The sequence below is a fragment of the Tetrao urogallus genome (assembly GCF_951394365.1).
Source record: "Tetrao urogallus genome assembly, chromosome: Z".
NCBI lineage: Eukaryota > Metazoa > Chordata > Aves > Galliformes > Phasianidae > Tetrao > Tetrao urogallus.
The window spans coordinates 2,342,080-2,356,627 of NC_136816.1; positions in this window are offsets into that span (position 1 = coordinate 2,342,080).

Here is a 14,548-nt window from a genome sequence, read left to right on the forward strand (position 1 = left end):
TAGAAGCAACCCCAGTACCAAGCCCCAGGGGACACTGGTCATGGCTGGCTGCCAACTGGATTTAACTCCATCGACCATTACTACATTATTACTACATGATCATGTACTACAGAATGGATTACTATTGTAAAAAGGTCTTCTTGAAGAAGTTTAGAAATAGATGTGCATTATTAAAATATTAGTTAATGGTTTTCCCGCACTGGAAGCTGTGTTTCATATTGGTAAATTTTGCTTTTATATGGCATGCATATTTTTAAAATGTTATAAGGACTAACGTGGGCATTGAGGAATGCTCAGCCTCACAGGTCAGGTTAAACTACAATGCAACTCCCAGCAGCTTTGTGTGCTGCCCATTACAACTCTGAGATTTGTGTGAATATTTCCAGATTAACTTGTGATGTTTGGAGAACACATCTCACAGTGACTATACCTAATGTCCTAGAAAGCATGAGCACACTGTGACAAAGGGGAACTTCCAAATTGTTGACAGCTGAATAATTTCACACAGTAGCTCGCAATAAATGATCACTTCCTGGGATGATTCAGAAGCTACTTAAAGGTTATCTAAGGGGAATCTTCTAAGAGGGTTGGTTTGAAGAAGGTAGGTAAACAGGAAGTGCTATCATTCTGTTTCATAGCTCTTCACAAGAGGTAGGGCATGCATGAGAGAAAAACAAGTAGTTGCTAATGGCAATCTAAAAATCTACCTATAGCTGTGCTGGTGATTGCCCTTTAGCAATGATATGGTTAGCGTAATTCCTTTAGTAAACATTTGTTATCTGTGGTGCTAAAGGCATTTCATTTGTTTTAAAGTGCTGGAATTTTTTCTTTGGCATGTGATACGGGGGCAGATGAGGTTCAGATCATGTGAATGTAAATATCTCTTGCATGATTTTCTGTACTTGATGTCCAAAACAGGTTCTGTGTTCCTATCTAAAATCCATGTGGTCATTTTCTTTGATATGTTAAGATAAGAAATCCAAGCAAGTCCCTTCCTACTCTTATAACAAAGTCCACATGCACCATTTGAGATGCCTATTATATGTACAACCATGATTCCTCTGGGACAAGATGGAGCCTCCTGAAAACTTGTATGAAACTAGCACAAACTAGATGCCTATCTTTGTGTAAGTTCTCACATTTCTCACGTGCAAACTAACCTCAGTCTGAACACCTCAGTGGAACATGTCTTTTAACATCACAATATGGCCAGATTTTGTGCCCCTTGCCCATCCCCAGTGTTAAACTAACTCATGAATATCTTTTTTGATTTTCTTATCTTAAAGCAGGAAAGATGGGATGCGTGGAATTCACAGTGTTGTATTTTTCATATATGTTCAGCTATTTTTTTCTTTTTTTATTATTTTAATTTTCCAGCTAGTATGACAGGGTATTATACCAAAGAATATTACCTAATGTTAATTCCCATTAGTCAGTTAATAGTTCATTTCAACTACATTCAGCTGAAGAACTTGTAAATGCTTGTCCTAATACAAGTATTTGGAGAGATGTTCTCATTTCAGACTTCATTCCAATTTGCAAGCTTATCTGCAAAGACAGAACTCAATGTTCCCCGAAGACCCTTTGGTCTATGAGACCCCTCAGACCAGCATGCCTCACTGAGAAATGAACTACTGCAGGCAGATATTTGTCATTAAATCATCTTAAGTTACTAACACAGAAACCTGACATCTTGCGTGTGAAGCGAAATTACAGACTTACTGTTTCCATTTTTAGAATTAAAGTCAGAAAGTGATCTGTCATCAGATGCAACATGCCAATATCTAGTCTGATTTGCTTTTAAAACGATTGACAGCTTTACTTCAAAAAGAAAAGCCTTTCAAATTTATTATCCTTTTCATTTTGAGAAAGCACAACTGCTTTCCCAGCTCTGAACACACCCATATTTGACAGACGATGGGAATCCACATTTTTGAAGAGGCATTTATAACCCCTTACTAAGGCAAAGGTAAGTGCTAATTCCTTTTAAGGACTGCTCCTTATCTGAGTTGCTCAAGATGGCTTGCATTTGCCTATTGTATGCGTCTTTACTTCCTGGCCATTAAGACCTCCTAGAGAGAGAGCACGCAGGGTCTGCCCTGAGAACTGTCCATTTTTAGGGATGTATTACCATATGTTGATGATCCTGCTCATTCACAGTAGGCTGTTGCTTGCACAGCTACAAATTGTCAACTTCTCTTTGCAGGAAACAATGTCAAACTCAACTGTCTTCTGGATGCTTTCGTCGTGTGCTGCCACTGATGCCTGTGAAACAAAGAGTAAGTCTCTAAAATAAGTTCAGGAATTTGCAAGGTACTGTTACACACATAGATCAAAAATAGATGTATTTTTATACCCGAAGTCAGTCTTTCAAAAAGATTTGGGTCCATGAACAAGGAGACAGACGACAGCGGCGCTTGGAAATGCTTTGGTGTCTCTGTTTTCCTTAGATTGTAGGAGGCAGATTTCACTTGGCAGTGAAGCTGAGCCCCTAAAATGCTGTTTGTTTGTCTCCAAGAAGAGGAGGAGACACCTTTGTAGAACTGTTATGCAGTAACAGAGCTGCTGTTTAATTTTGGGGTAATACATTCCCTATTATACTCATTGTTCTGCATTTACTCTATTGCCTGGTACTGTAATACACTGCTCTCAGTATGCTAATGGGATTTCATGGGGCTGCCATCACCAGCTTGATTTGTAACAGGAAGCCAGGACAATAAAGGCTTTCAGAAGATTAATGTGAGAAATGGATGCCTCTGTAGAGGGGCATCAGTGCAAAATGAAAAACAACACTGTCTTCCATTGCTTGTTACTGCCATCTCATTTTCACCACTAAATAACTAGTGCATTTCTCTCCACAATGAACACCAACAAAAGGAAGACAGCCTTCATCAACAAAGGGCGTACTATAGGAGGGAACAGACAGGGCAGCATTCCTCTCAGGCATTTCATAAAATCACCTCCCACTGTTTGTCATCCCTGAGCTCCCTCAGATTTTACACCACTGAGCATCTCCTGACAACCTGCAGCTTTCAGGCAGAAAATTCAGAACGGGTTAATAAGAGCTCTGGCATTTTAGGAATAGGTTTTGATGAGCATATATATCTTGGTTAACTCTTTTGTCTACCAGCATAGCTTGGCTGATATAAACTGCGCTTGATGCAGCATGCACAAGTGTGCTGTTGACTCAGAAACAGCCAGACAGCAGCAGAGTGCGGTGGCTTCAGGAAATGGCTTTGTGTTTTTCACTGGACACACATTATCATTGCACACATTGTCCCAGAGTCACTGGCTGTTCTCTGAATTGCAGAGTGATTCTGCATTAACATGGAAATTCAAAGAATTAAAAGAAGGAAAGTATTTTACTAATCTCTTTCTTATTAGTCTTCCTCATCAGTTATGTTGTTATTTCTGTGCAAAAACCACGGTGAGGATGGAGAAAAGGGGAGAAGTATAGAGAAGGGAGAAGAATATGTGGATATTTCCATGGCTGACGGCCAGATTAATCTTTCAAATGCCTTTGGCAGGCCAAATCTCAGGTGTGATCCAAAAACATGAGAACAGAATCAGCAGGCATGCAGAGGCAGTGCAGAGTGTATAAACACTGCAAGGAGACAGCAAATGGTTGTGTCACTGTGCAGAAACCAGCATTGTCCCAGATCAGTTCCTCAAGAGTTCAGGCTGCCCTGGAGGCCCCAGCCCTGTGTTCTTGTACTCCCACCCTTCAGTGTAGTGCAGCTGTAGTGCAAAGGGATTGATTGGGACCACAGCTACTCCTGCTCATGTCCTTCCAGAGCTATCTACATGCTCTGTTCGCTCCAGGTTGTCTGCCACCTTACTGATTCCAAAGTGCTATTTCTGAATTAAATTTCCTTCTGTTTAGCTCGGGAATTGTTTAGCTCATTTGCCATCTATGCCATTTATCTATTTCTGTCCTCTTGTTCTGGCCTTGGGAAGCTCAAGGAGCTGTGAGTTAGCAGGAAGTGGCAGTCGTGTTTGTCTGATATGGATTCTTCTGGTTTCCATCTGTCTGCTGGAGTCAGAATGTATTGACCCATGGCACAGGGATCATGAGCTACCTCAAGTTTGCTAGAGGTTGGGCTTGACATTGATAAATACAACATCATTTTTGAAAAGTGCCTCTCCTTAATAAATTAATATGCAAATAAATGGACTGGGAACTGGGAGAACGTTCCTGACGCTTGTCACAGCAAAGCCTGCTGGAAGACTGCTGTAGGTCAATTTTTTATTTCTGGTAACAATGCAGTGTGTCAAGTTCTCACATTTCTTGTGCACCCTGGACAGGTGTGCATGGCAGCAATACCTGTGATATTCTGTAGTAGTTGTGCTATGGAGCAATAACGAAAAGGTTACCTTGTGATCTATCTCTGCACCTTTGCCGTTAGTCTGCTGGGGAAATTCTGAATTGAATGCGACTCCGTTAAACTGGATTAAATTCCACACTGACTTAAAACATAATCAACTGGCTTGCTTTGCAGGTGTTTTGCTTTCTGTACAGGGTTATGCTTTAGAGATGACTTTTTCTAGAAGATTGATTCTGCCTCATTTTTTGCTCATTAACAGTCTGCAATCTAGATTCAAATCAAGGCATGAGCAAAGAATTCAAACCTGTGGCTGCTTTGCTGTTCTCCTCCATAGTTGCGATATCTCTGTAGCTTCTTTCCCTTTACTGCATGAGTGTGCATATGTGCAAGACGACTGAACAGCGTAGGCCAAGAAAGCTTTATTTTGATTTGATGGTATGAATAGAGAGGTGACAGGGTTTGCTGACAAACCCAAGATACTCAGGGTAATAATGACGGAGCTACCTGTGCAAAACTGCATGAGACTTTATACTCAGGTGTTAAAGTGGCAGATAAAATTTAATGAGGTAAATACAAAATGATGCACACAAGATCTTGCTATTTCTCTCCTCGTGATTTCTTGTATAAATGACGCTCTGTGAGCTGACTCTAATGATTCAGGAATAAGATTCCCAAATTTATAACAGGCAGGTTTTCGACATTGTCAGCTTAGTGGTCAAAAAAGGCTTTTCGAAATTTTTTAGGAAAGAAATAGTGGGAAAAAATCAGTGTCTTCATAGCATCTTATCACTATATAAATCTGTGGTGGCTCCTGTATCTCCCGAGGTTGTTTTAGATCTAGAAAATGTTTAGAGAAGGGCAAAACAGGACAATCAGAGAAGGTGGAACTCAAATACACAGCAGATAATTCAATGGAGGAAATTAACATTTCATACATTTCGCACAGGTTCAAAATAAAACTGAGCAAGGTACTGCAAGGTAAATACCTAAAGCCTCCTAAGCATGTGAAAAACAACCTCTAACAGCCCAAATACTGCAGTTCTAATTTAGTACTGTGGATATTCTATGGAATCTAAAATTTTCTCTTCAAATGTATTAAGATTTTTGTAAGATTGAGTCAACAAGGATTTGTCAAATGCTGGTTTTGCTTGAGGAAAAAAATGTGCAAGATGAAGAAAGAATACCTATGCTGAAAGGAACACTTTACTTACTTATTAAATATGCACACCTAAAATGAACTCAAGGCTGCATTAGTTTCATTGTCTTAGGCTTGCATACGTTGGCTGCTTTGGTTTTCTTCCTATTTGTTGCCAAGTGTTCTTTGATGCCTGGCCAGGAAGTACTAACAAATACAACAAATACAACAACAAGTGATTGCCTGCTCCATGTTTGTTTGTTTGTTTGTTTGTTTTAAACTGTAAATTCGTGGAGAAGTTATTTTTTATCTACTATTACTAATTATTTTTGTAGCTTCTGTTATCCTTTCTATGTAGGTTGCTCTGAAAGTAATGCCTCCAATTTAATTCCGTGGAACCTACAACACATACAAAGAGCACAATAACACTGCTTGATAAAACACATTTTTAGCGACAGAATACTATTTTTCATAGTCATTACCATTAGTTTTGCATTTTCTCCAGCAATGAACAAGAGCATGCATGCTGTGCTCCTCCAAATCTGCACCAAGAAAGGTGACCCACTGTCACCATCACCAGTGTTGCATTTTTACCAAGGATAAACAAGAGTCTGCATACCTTGTTCATGAAAATCTGCACCAGCAGAGGTGGCCACAATCACTGTTGGTGCTGCTGAAATGCACCACCTCGCTCTGCTCACATCCACTGTTTGATCTCCGCAAACATTCAGCAAACATCGATGAATGCCAGTGGGTGCCATGTTTTCTATACCAAGGAATTTGGTAACTCACCTCTGCTTGCAAGTAGACCTTGTAATTTGAACTAAAAAAAAAAGAAAAATGAGGAAAGAAAGGAGATTACTAGTAGGTATTAGTCATCTTGTGTAATACAAGGACTGCTCTGAAAGAAATGCTCACAATATCATATGCAGATGTTGGAGGAACGGCAGCATAGGCTAAACCTTCCAGACAATATTCTGTTCCAATTTGTTGCTGTGTGACAGATGGCAGCAGAGGGGCAGTCTGACAGAATGACATCTGACATTGAAATGAATATGAAGCAAAGGTGTGGGAGTGAATTCCTCCATATGGAAAAAAAATTGGCACCCATTGACATTCATTGACACTTGCCCAACATTTATGGAGGCCAAACAGTGAATGTTAGATGGTGGGTGCTGTGTTTCAGCAGTGATGACAGTAATAGTGGATCACCTCCGCTGGTGCAGAAGTTTAAGAGCACGGCATGAAGGCTCTTGTTTATCACCATCTAAAATGCATAGCTAGTGATGATGACTATATTGAAAAATAGTATTTTGTAGCTGAGAATGTGCTCTATTAAATAGTCTTGTGCTCATTGTTTCTGTTGTAGTTTCCATGGAAAGAAACAGGAGGCATTACTTTCAGAGTGACCTACATACATCGTGTGTGTCCATTCTTCCAAAGGGATTCTTTATGCCAAATATGTAAGATAAAACTGCACCTTTAGAGTCTGTAGGCTATTCATATCTCTGGAGGTGGCTCTTTTTTAAGTTAGCTAGAATTAACATTGTTAGCTCAATTAACACTGCTGGCACAACTAACATTGAAGAAGAGAGCTTTAAAGTAAACTTTAATGTAGTGCTGTTGGGTCAGGGGATCCACTGGACTCTTACTGTTTACATGCCAGCAGCAGCAATAGATACCCAGAGTCAGATAAAAGACCAGAGGTCAGTAGGAGAGCACCCTAGAAGCAACGTAAGGGAGACTCAGCCACTCCAGCCAGTAAAACTGTCTCATCAGAGACCTGACTTAAATGACTCCACAATCAAGAGGAGTTAAGAGATGAGTTGAGAGCTGTGCACACTTCTGCAGAACATCACAGAAAAACTGTGGGATGGCTCTTGTGACTAGGGAGTTATAACGGAAGGACAAGGAAAGGAGATGAGGATGTCAGTGTCAATGACCAGGCGTGCACCATGAAATGATGGAGTTAATGATCCTTAAGTTCTGTGTGGTAAGTGAGGGTAACACTTGGGCTGCTTGGGACCTCATATTCATCGTGTGTTGGGACAGCTTGGAGGGAAGTTGTTCTCAGTTTTACGAAACCTCAGATCGCCTTCTCTTCTTTGCCACTTAGATGGTGCAAGAATGATGTCCATCATAGCTATTACTTGCACATCCTTCTCTGCAGCATTTCTTACAGGGGAAATACTGGAGGCTAGAAAGGGACATAGTAAAGTCAGTGAAAGTTAACTAGAGGAGGCTCGAAAGCCATCCTCACTAGCTGAGGATAGCTCTGTATCCTGAATAGCTGTGACTCTAGACAGTGTCCCATGATACAGGGAAGAGCAAATGCCAGGCTACCTTCCTTGGGCTAAGCAGAGATTTAGAAGCTATATCTAGTTAATAAATTGTCCTTGATATAAATAAAGTACACTGGAATTGGAGAAGCTTAAAACTCTGCAGATAAAATTTTAAATACTAGTTTCTTCTTAATTGATGAGTTGTGATGTATATTAGTGTATGATGTAAAGCCTAGTAACTTAACACCGTTCCCAGTATTTGTCAAAGTAGTGAAAGGCCTGAAGTGGGGAAACAGTCAGATTCTGGTTTCTGCTGTAGCTGCTTTCATCTTTGTGAAACATCCAGCAAATAAACTGTTTCTAGGGTTTCTACCTCTTTCTGGATACTCTGCACTCAAATCATCCAATTAGTGTGTACAGCCCCACATTTAGCACAGAGCATTTGTGCACCCACTATCAAGGGATGCTTTCCTAAAATGTGTCTTGACAATGCCATGCTGCATTAAATGCATTCAGCTGCATTAAAAAAAAAAAAAACAAATGCTTAAAAAAAAAAAAAAAAAAAAAAAAAGTAAAGATACCAAAAGATGGTGGAAGAAGATACTTCTTCACAGAGCTAATTGTGTCGGGCCACGCTCCACTGTTTCTGGTACGTTAATATTAAAAGTGGAAGATGCAGTCATGCACTACAGATGAGGGATGGCAGTAGCTGTCCTTTTACACTGGACAGTAATGACCCATTCCCATCAGGAACCATTTCTGGAATGAAGATCAGGTCTCACCTCACCTCAGTTTCCTCAGAAGACAAAAAGTAGTGCACTCTATTCCTTTCATCCATTCATTTTGCCAAGCAGAGGATGTTATGACAGCTATTGGCAATATTTCCAAATCAAGTGAAAAGAAGTGGGCTGTAATCTATTATCCATTCCAGGAGACATGCTGAACCTCCATCAAAATTTTCTGACAGAATTTTCTGCATATATGCAGCATATCTGTGGTAGCTCTTAGTTCAGTCTATCCAATATATTTGTGAGATTCATGCTTTCTTCCTCCTCTGTAAGAAGTGCGTACTTTACAGATGGATCCCAAGTTTCAAATCTGTCTCTTGCAAGAATTACAGGCAAAACTTGTTTGCTGACTGTCCTGTTACTATCTTAAATTCCACTTTCCTGAAGTCACCTAGTTGTCATGAATGACCAAATGAATATGTAATGTAGGAATCTTAACAATTCAATGTGACCCTTGGACCAGCCTCTGAATTTTTAATACCCCTTTTCTTGCTTGAACAAAAAACTTTAACCTCTCTCATCCAAGACTCTCCCCACATTCTTCAATTTGTGTATTCTCCTTCCACCCCAAATATTTTCCTGTACAAAATCTGAGTGTAATAGTTCTTCCCCTGCTGAATGGTGCACATATCAGAGCTGTAAAGATTTAAAGTATGCATTCTGTTGTAATTTTGACAATGGTGAAAGTACTGCATTATTTCACCTAAGGTTTCCACACAATGTTTGCAGTGTTACAGACACAGAGAGGTGATCTGTTGGCATTTCATCCTACAGCTAAGATTATAATTAGGTATAAAAGTACTTCACATTGGCATAACTTACTCCAAGTCCCTTACAAGACTAAATTCCATGGTTTTACATACTTTTACACTGCATCTGTCTTTGAGGGCAATATTGCACTTTAATATGGTTAAATGTATTATTGTATCAATAAGGTAGAGTTAAACACAAAAACTTTTGTGTGTAGACAGAGCCTGAGGGCTCAGACAGACACTGAAGTTACTGCAGCTCAGCAAGTTGCAGCATATCAGCAGAGCCACGGTATCCAGTCATGCACAAGCATTTCATCAGTCATAGGTGTGAGGTAAAATATAAGAACTTAAACCTCTGCATTTTAATCACTCTTTCTCTCTTATTTAACTGCTACTGAATCTATGACTTACTTATAAACAAGAAAGAAATTGGATGGACTGAATCTATAGCATAAACTTGACCACTTTTCAGAGACATGGTACCCAGCTGATGCACTTGAAAAATGGTGGAGGAAAGCAGCTAGTATCAAAATTGCTTTTAAACTGAGTTTACTGAGTTTTTCCTCCTAATGGTCACAGAATGCCTTGGGTAGAAGGGGACCTTAAAGCCCACCCAGTTTCAACCGCTTTGCCACAAAGTGCTGATAACAAGTCTGGCCTTAAACACCTCCAGGGAAGGATCACCCACAGCTTTTCTGTGCAGCCTGTGCCAGCACATCACCACCCCTTGAGTAAAGAGTGAGTGAAGAATGAGCAAAGCTGAGCAAACCCAGCTCCCTCTCTTTCTTCGTAGGAAGGGTGCTCCAGCACTTAACATCTTCATGGCCCACGTTTGGACCGGCTCCACATCTCTCTTTGTGCTGGGGGCCTGTGCTCAACAGTAAAGACCGGGTGTGGGATGCACAGTGGTTAGAGCATGAGCATGCTATAATGCTAAGCCATGCTTTTGGTAAGTGTCCTGTGCCCAGAGATCTCCTGCATTGCCTAGCCTGACATATGCCCCAGTCAGTTCCCAGCTGGGTAAGTCATCAAAGAAATACTGAAATAAATTCAAACTGTGTAAATGAGCCACAGCTATTTCTTCAAGATTAGTGTGACATGCTGAAACTCCTTATGCTGATTTAAGACTCTGGTGGTAGCAGTTTACACAGGTCAGAGTCTAGGCAGCATAATGTGAAACCAAAAGGTAAAGCAATACAGACCTTACAAATAATGAATATGTGATCAGATCGTTGCCATCAGTCTGTGATGGTGGCTTTGGTTAAACTCTATCTGTGTCCTGGGAGTAACCTATCACACAGACATTTACTTTCTGTAGACATAAGGGATAGTCTGCACACATGCAACACATTTAGGAGGACCCCACATATAGTGATTCAAAACAGGAAAATATAGCAGCAGTTGAAACATTAATTGTCTCTAATAGTTAGAATGGCCCTAGTGTCTTAGTAGTTTAGATAAATAAATCACTGTGGTGGTGGTATCCTGCCCTTGCACTGATACAAGACCAATTCTTCTGCTGCAGAACACGGGTGTCCCTCTGGTTAGCACAAAGGCTGTGTTAGACACTTGCAAACTGAACCATAAATGTTCTCAGCAAAAAAAAAAAAAAAAAAAGCCACAAAATAATTCCTATTTTGTCTCCCTCTGATTCATGCTCAATTTTCTTCTTAAAGTCTTCTTCTCTAGCTCTTACTCTCCCACCCTGTGATCAAGCTTGAAAGAAAAATTGCAGATTACTACTATCACTTGCAGTGAAGCCAAAATTGGGGACTGCAAGTTTTGAGGTTTTATTTTACTCTTTTTTTTTCCTACTCAACAAGGCTGTTCTACATATTCTAGCAGAATCCTTTAATAAGGCACATTAAGAGCTGCTGACAGCCTCAAACTGATATGAAGTAAAAAGTAATGGCGCATCTTTAACATGCTGGGCTCACTGCTATTGTGCATTCTCAGCATTCGGTGCAGAAATTTCTAGCCTGAGTTTTCAATTGAGCCTATTTTTAAATGCTTTAACTTTTCTTCAGTGCTCTTTTTTATTTTTATACATTCAGACATTCCTAGGTACTAAAGCATTATAATACATATTCATGTGATAACTCCAAACATGGTGATGGCTTGTTTAGAATTTGAGAAATGCAGTTTTAAGACTGAATGATCAGTATTATTCAGAAAATTACTTGAAGATGTTATCTGAGGCTGGTACTGCAGAGTTGTTACTCTTACACAGACATAACTCTGCTTAATATCGTAAGTCAGCACTTTGATTTTTTTTTTTAAAGGTCAATTTCTTGCAACGTAAGTGAGTTGGAGCAAAGACAGTAGGGTAAATGTGGTAGGAAGGAAAAATGATAGAGATGTCTACTAATGTTGTGTACAAGCCTGCACAGTTGGAGCCAGCTATCGAAATCATTTTGAGGCTACCAGGCGTGTATTCTGTGATAGAGAACAAAGAAAGTGTCATATGAAGTTAGGCCCCTCTACTGACCATGTGAAATATCTTGACAATTAATTCATGTCATCACTGGTTGAAAGCTGAAACGCATCACTACCAAACGAAGACTCTGTAGTTTGCATAAGAACAAAATGTGATCATTCTCATATAAGCCCAAACAACTTCAAGCAAGATTGTCATGGATGTGGGAATAGGAATGAATTAATATTCAAAATTACACTGGGGCATGTGGGGGGTTATTTTAAAACAAAAATAATTTCTATCTATTAAGACACTGTAGGCATGAGAAACATCCCAGACTAATGATGATCATTACTAGGGAAAATGCAGTTGTTGATTTAGAGTAAAATCATTTATGTGTAGTATATATTTACTCAGTCTTAATCAACATGACAGTGATCCAAATCATAATTAAATATTAAGCTGAGAGCTCGAGGTCACAGACAGCTCTGTTGTGTTCTACTTCTAGAACTCAAGGGACAAACAGGACAAATCATGGCAGATAAAGTCATGCACGGACTCCCTTCTCTCCTCGCCTTCCTGCATCCCAGTGTTCTCCTTGAGGACTCTTCCCACAGAAAAGCAGCCTGGCAGGTGCTCCCCACAGCAGCAAGCAGCAGGCAAGCCAGGTGGCAGAACTGAACCAAGTGTCCCCACACCAGCATGGATGCCCCTTGTTCTGGGGGTGTAAGGGAAGGAGGAGCACATTCAAAATGTGGGAGGAGAAGACAAACAATGGTACGTGCAAGAGGAGAAGCCAGAAATAATTTCCCTGATTTTAAAGGCAAGGGAAGCCTTTCCTGCTAGTTGGGTCTTTTGGCGATAATAGAAAGCACAAGCCTGAGGCCGGGAGGAGGAGGAAATCATCCCCTTATGGAATTGCACAGGATAAGAATAAAGGCTCGAATCTGAAACCGTGGATTCTTTTGCCTCTTTTCCTACCTCCCACAGAGAAATGGGTAAGGCGCAATGAGCAGAGTGTGTATCAGCTATTGCCACCAGAGAGCTGCCAGATGTCTGCTTCGCAATTGGAAAACAAGTTAAAAAAGAAAACAAAATGGAGTGGAAAAAAAAAACAAAACAACCCAACAACAGAAAAGCAGCCCAGAGACAGGGGGATGGTGGAATTTGATAGTTAGCATCAGAACCCAAGGAAATTAGCTAATGCGTGTGTCGAAACTAGAAATCCTCCATTTGTTGCAATTACTCAAAATCTTGGCTTGCAATTGAGAATGGATTTTGGAGCCTGGCATAATTAAATGGGGAATGGGAGCCAAAAGGGAAATTGCAAACTCTAGAAAAGGAGAGTTAGGAGAATAAAGTCATACCTCATTTACATATTTTGCTATCATTTCAGCAAATTTAGCTAAATTATATCAGACCAGATTGAACCTGACATTAAGCAGCAGTAGCTCTACTGGCTTTTTACTCCAGAGATGTGCTGAGATCCGAATTTGGTCCAGTGTTTGATTATATGTAAATTTCCTAGTATTACAAAACTGGAATTCGCTGAAAAACTCGTGAATGAGCCTCCCTGCCATTGCACGGAGCAGCTCAACAAGCACAGTTTGGCTTCGCTCCCTCCTCTCTCTCTGCATCCCAGCCATCCGAACAGCCCCAGGAATTAAAGAGCAACCTTACTTCAGGTTCTGTGTTGTGCTGACTTTTAATTTTCTCTTGCTGACTCTTAAACTAGTGCAGGCACTTGGAACGTGCTGGGGTGCATCTGCATCCAATCCTGATGCTTTGGCTGGGAGACAGGAGGAGGAGGCTGGGCTCTGCTGTCCACCAGCCAAGTGCTCTCCAGGGCTGACAGAAGGCTTCAGTCTGCTCTGGGTTTTCCTTGAAGCAAAGCAGGTTTAGGGTGTATCTGACACCAGTTTATTTTCACTTTGATGCCATACAATACTTGTATTGCTACATAAATCTAATGCTAGAACTAGTTGGAGAGTAGATGCTTTACCATTTCTTATCCATGAGATTTGGGGATTTATTTTAAACTCTTAAGCATAAAGAAAAATGCGTATGAACTTCCACAAACTAGAAGCCTAGCATTTCACATAGCTGTATTTAAAAGCCACATTGGAGGGTGAATTTTCAGGGTTGCTACAAGAGCAGCATTCTTTGTATTCTTGAGCTGAAAGGTTAAGGAAAATAAAACTTTCTTTTTTGCCATACAAAAGACTCAGTCTCTACACACTGATGTTTATAGCAGCTGAGAGTTGAAGTTTACTACAAGCATTTTTTCATTGCTGTTTTCAGTGGTAGGGTCTGATTTCTTTCTGACTTAGCAGCTTTTCTTATTTGTTTATAGAACTGGGAAGGGAAGTAACTTTCTAAATATTATAAATGGTTAACTCATTGCATAATGTATATTTTCCAGGCTCTCTGCCTGTTCTAGGGTATTGAAGAGACATTACAACTGACAGAGCTGTCTCTTCTTCCAGAAACAAAGTGAATTAGTAGAATTGAGATAAAAATGGCCCATTCTGTGTAAAGGAGAGGGGAAGGGACAGACAACTTGTCTTACCAAGCACCCAGTACAAGCAGAAAGAATAAGATACATTTTTGTATCATACAATGAAAGCTCTCCAGTCCCACACAGAATTTATTGTTTGTGCTGCTGTTAGTTAAATGGGCTGCTAATTTTTTTCTTTTCCCTGTCTGTATCCATTTGATTGTTATTTTTGCTCAGCTGGTATTTCAGTGCATTTGGTGATTAAATCTCCACTAAAGACTTTTGCAAAGCCAGCATTCTCCCCACTCGATCTTTATAGCATTGGTACACTTGGACTGTATTTGTGCTAATGG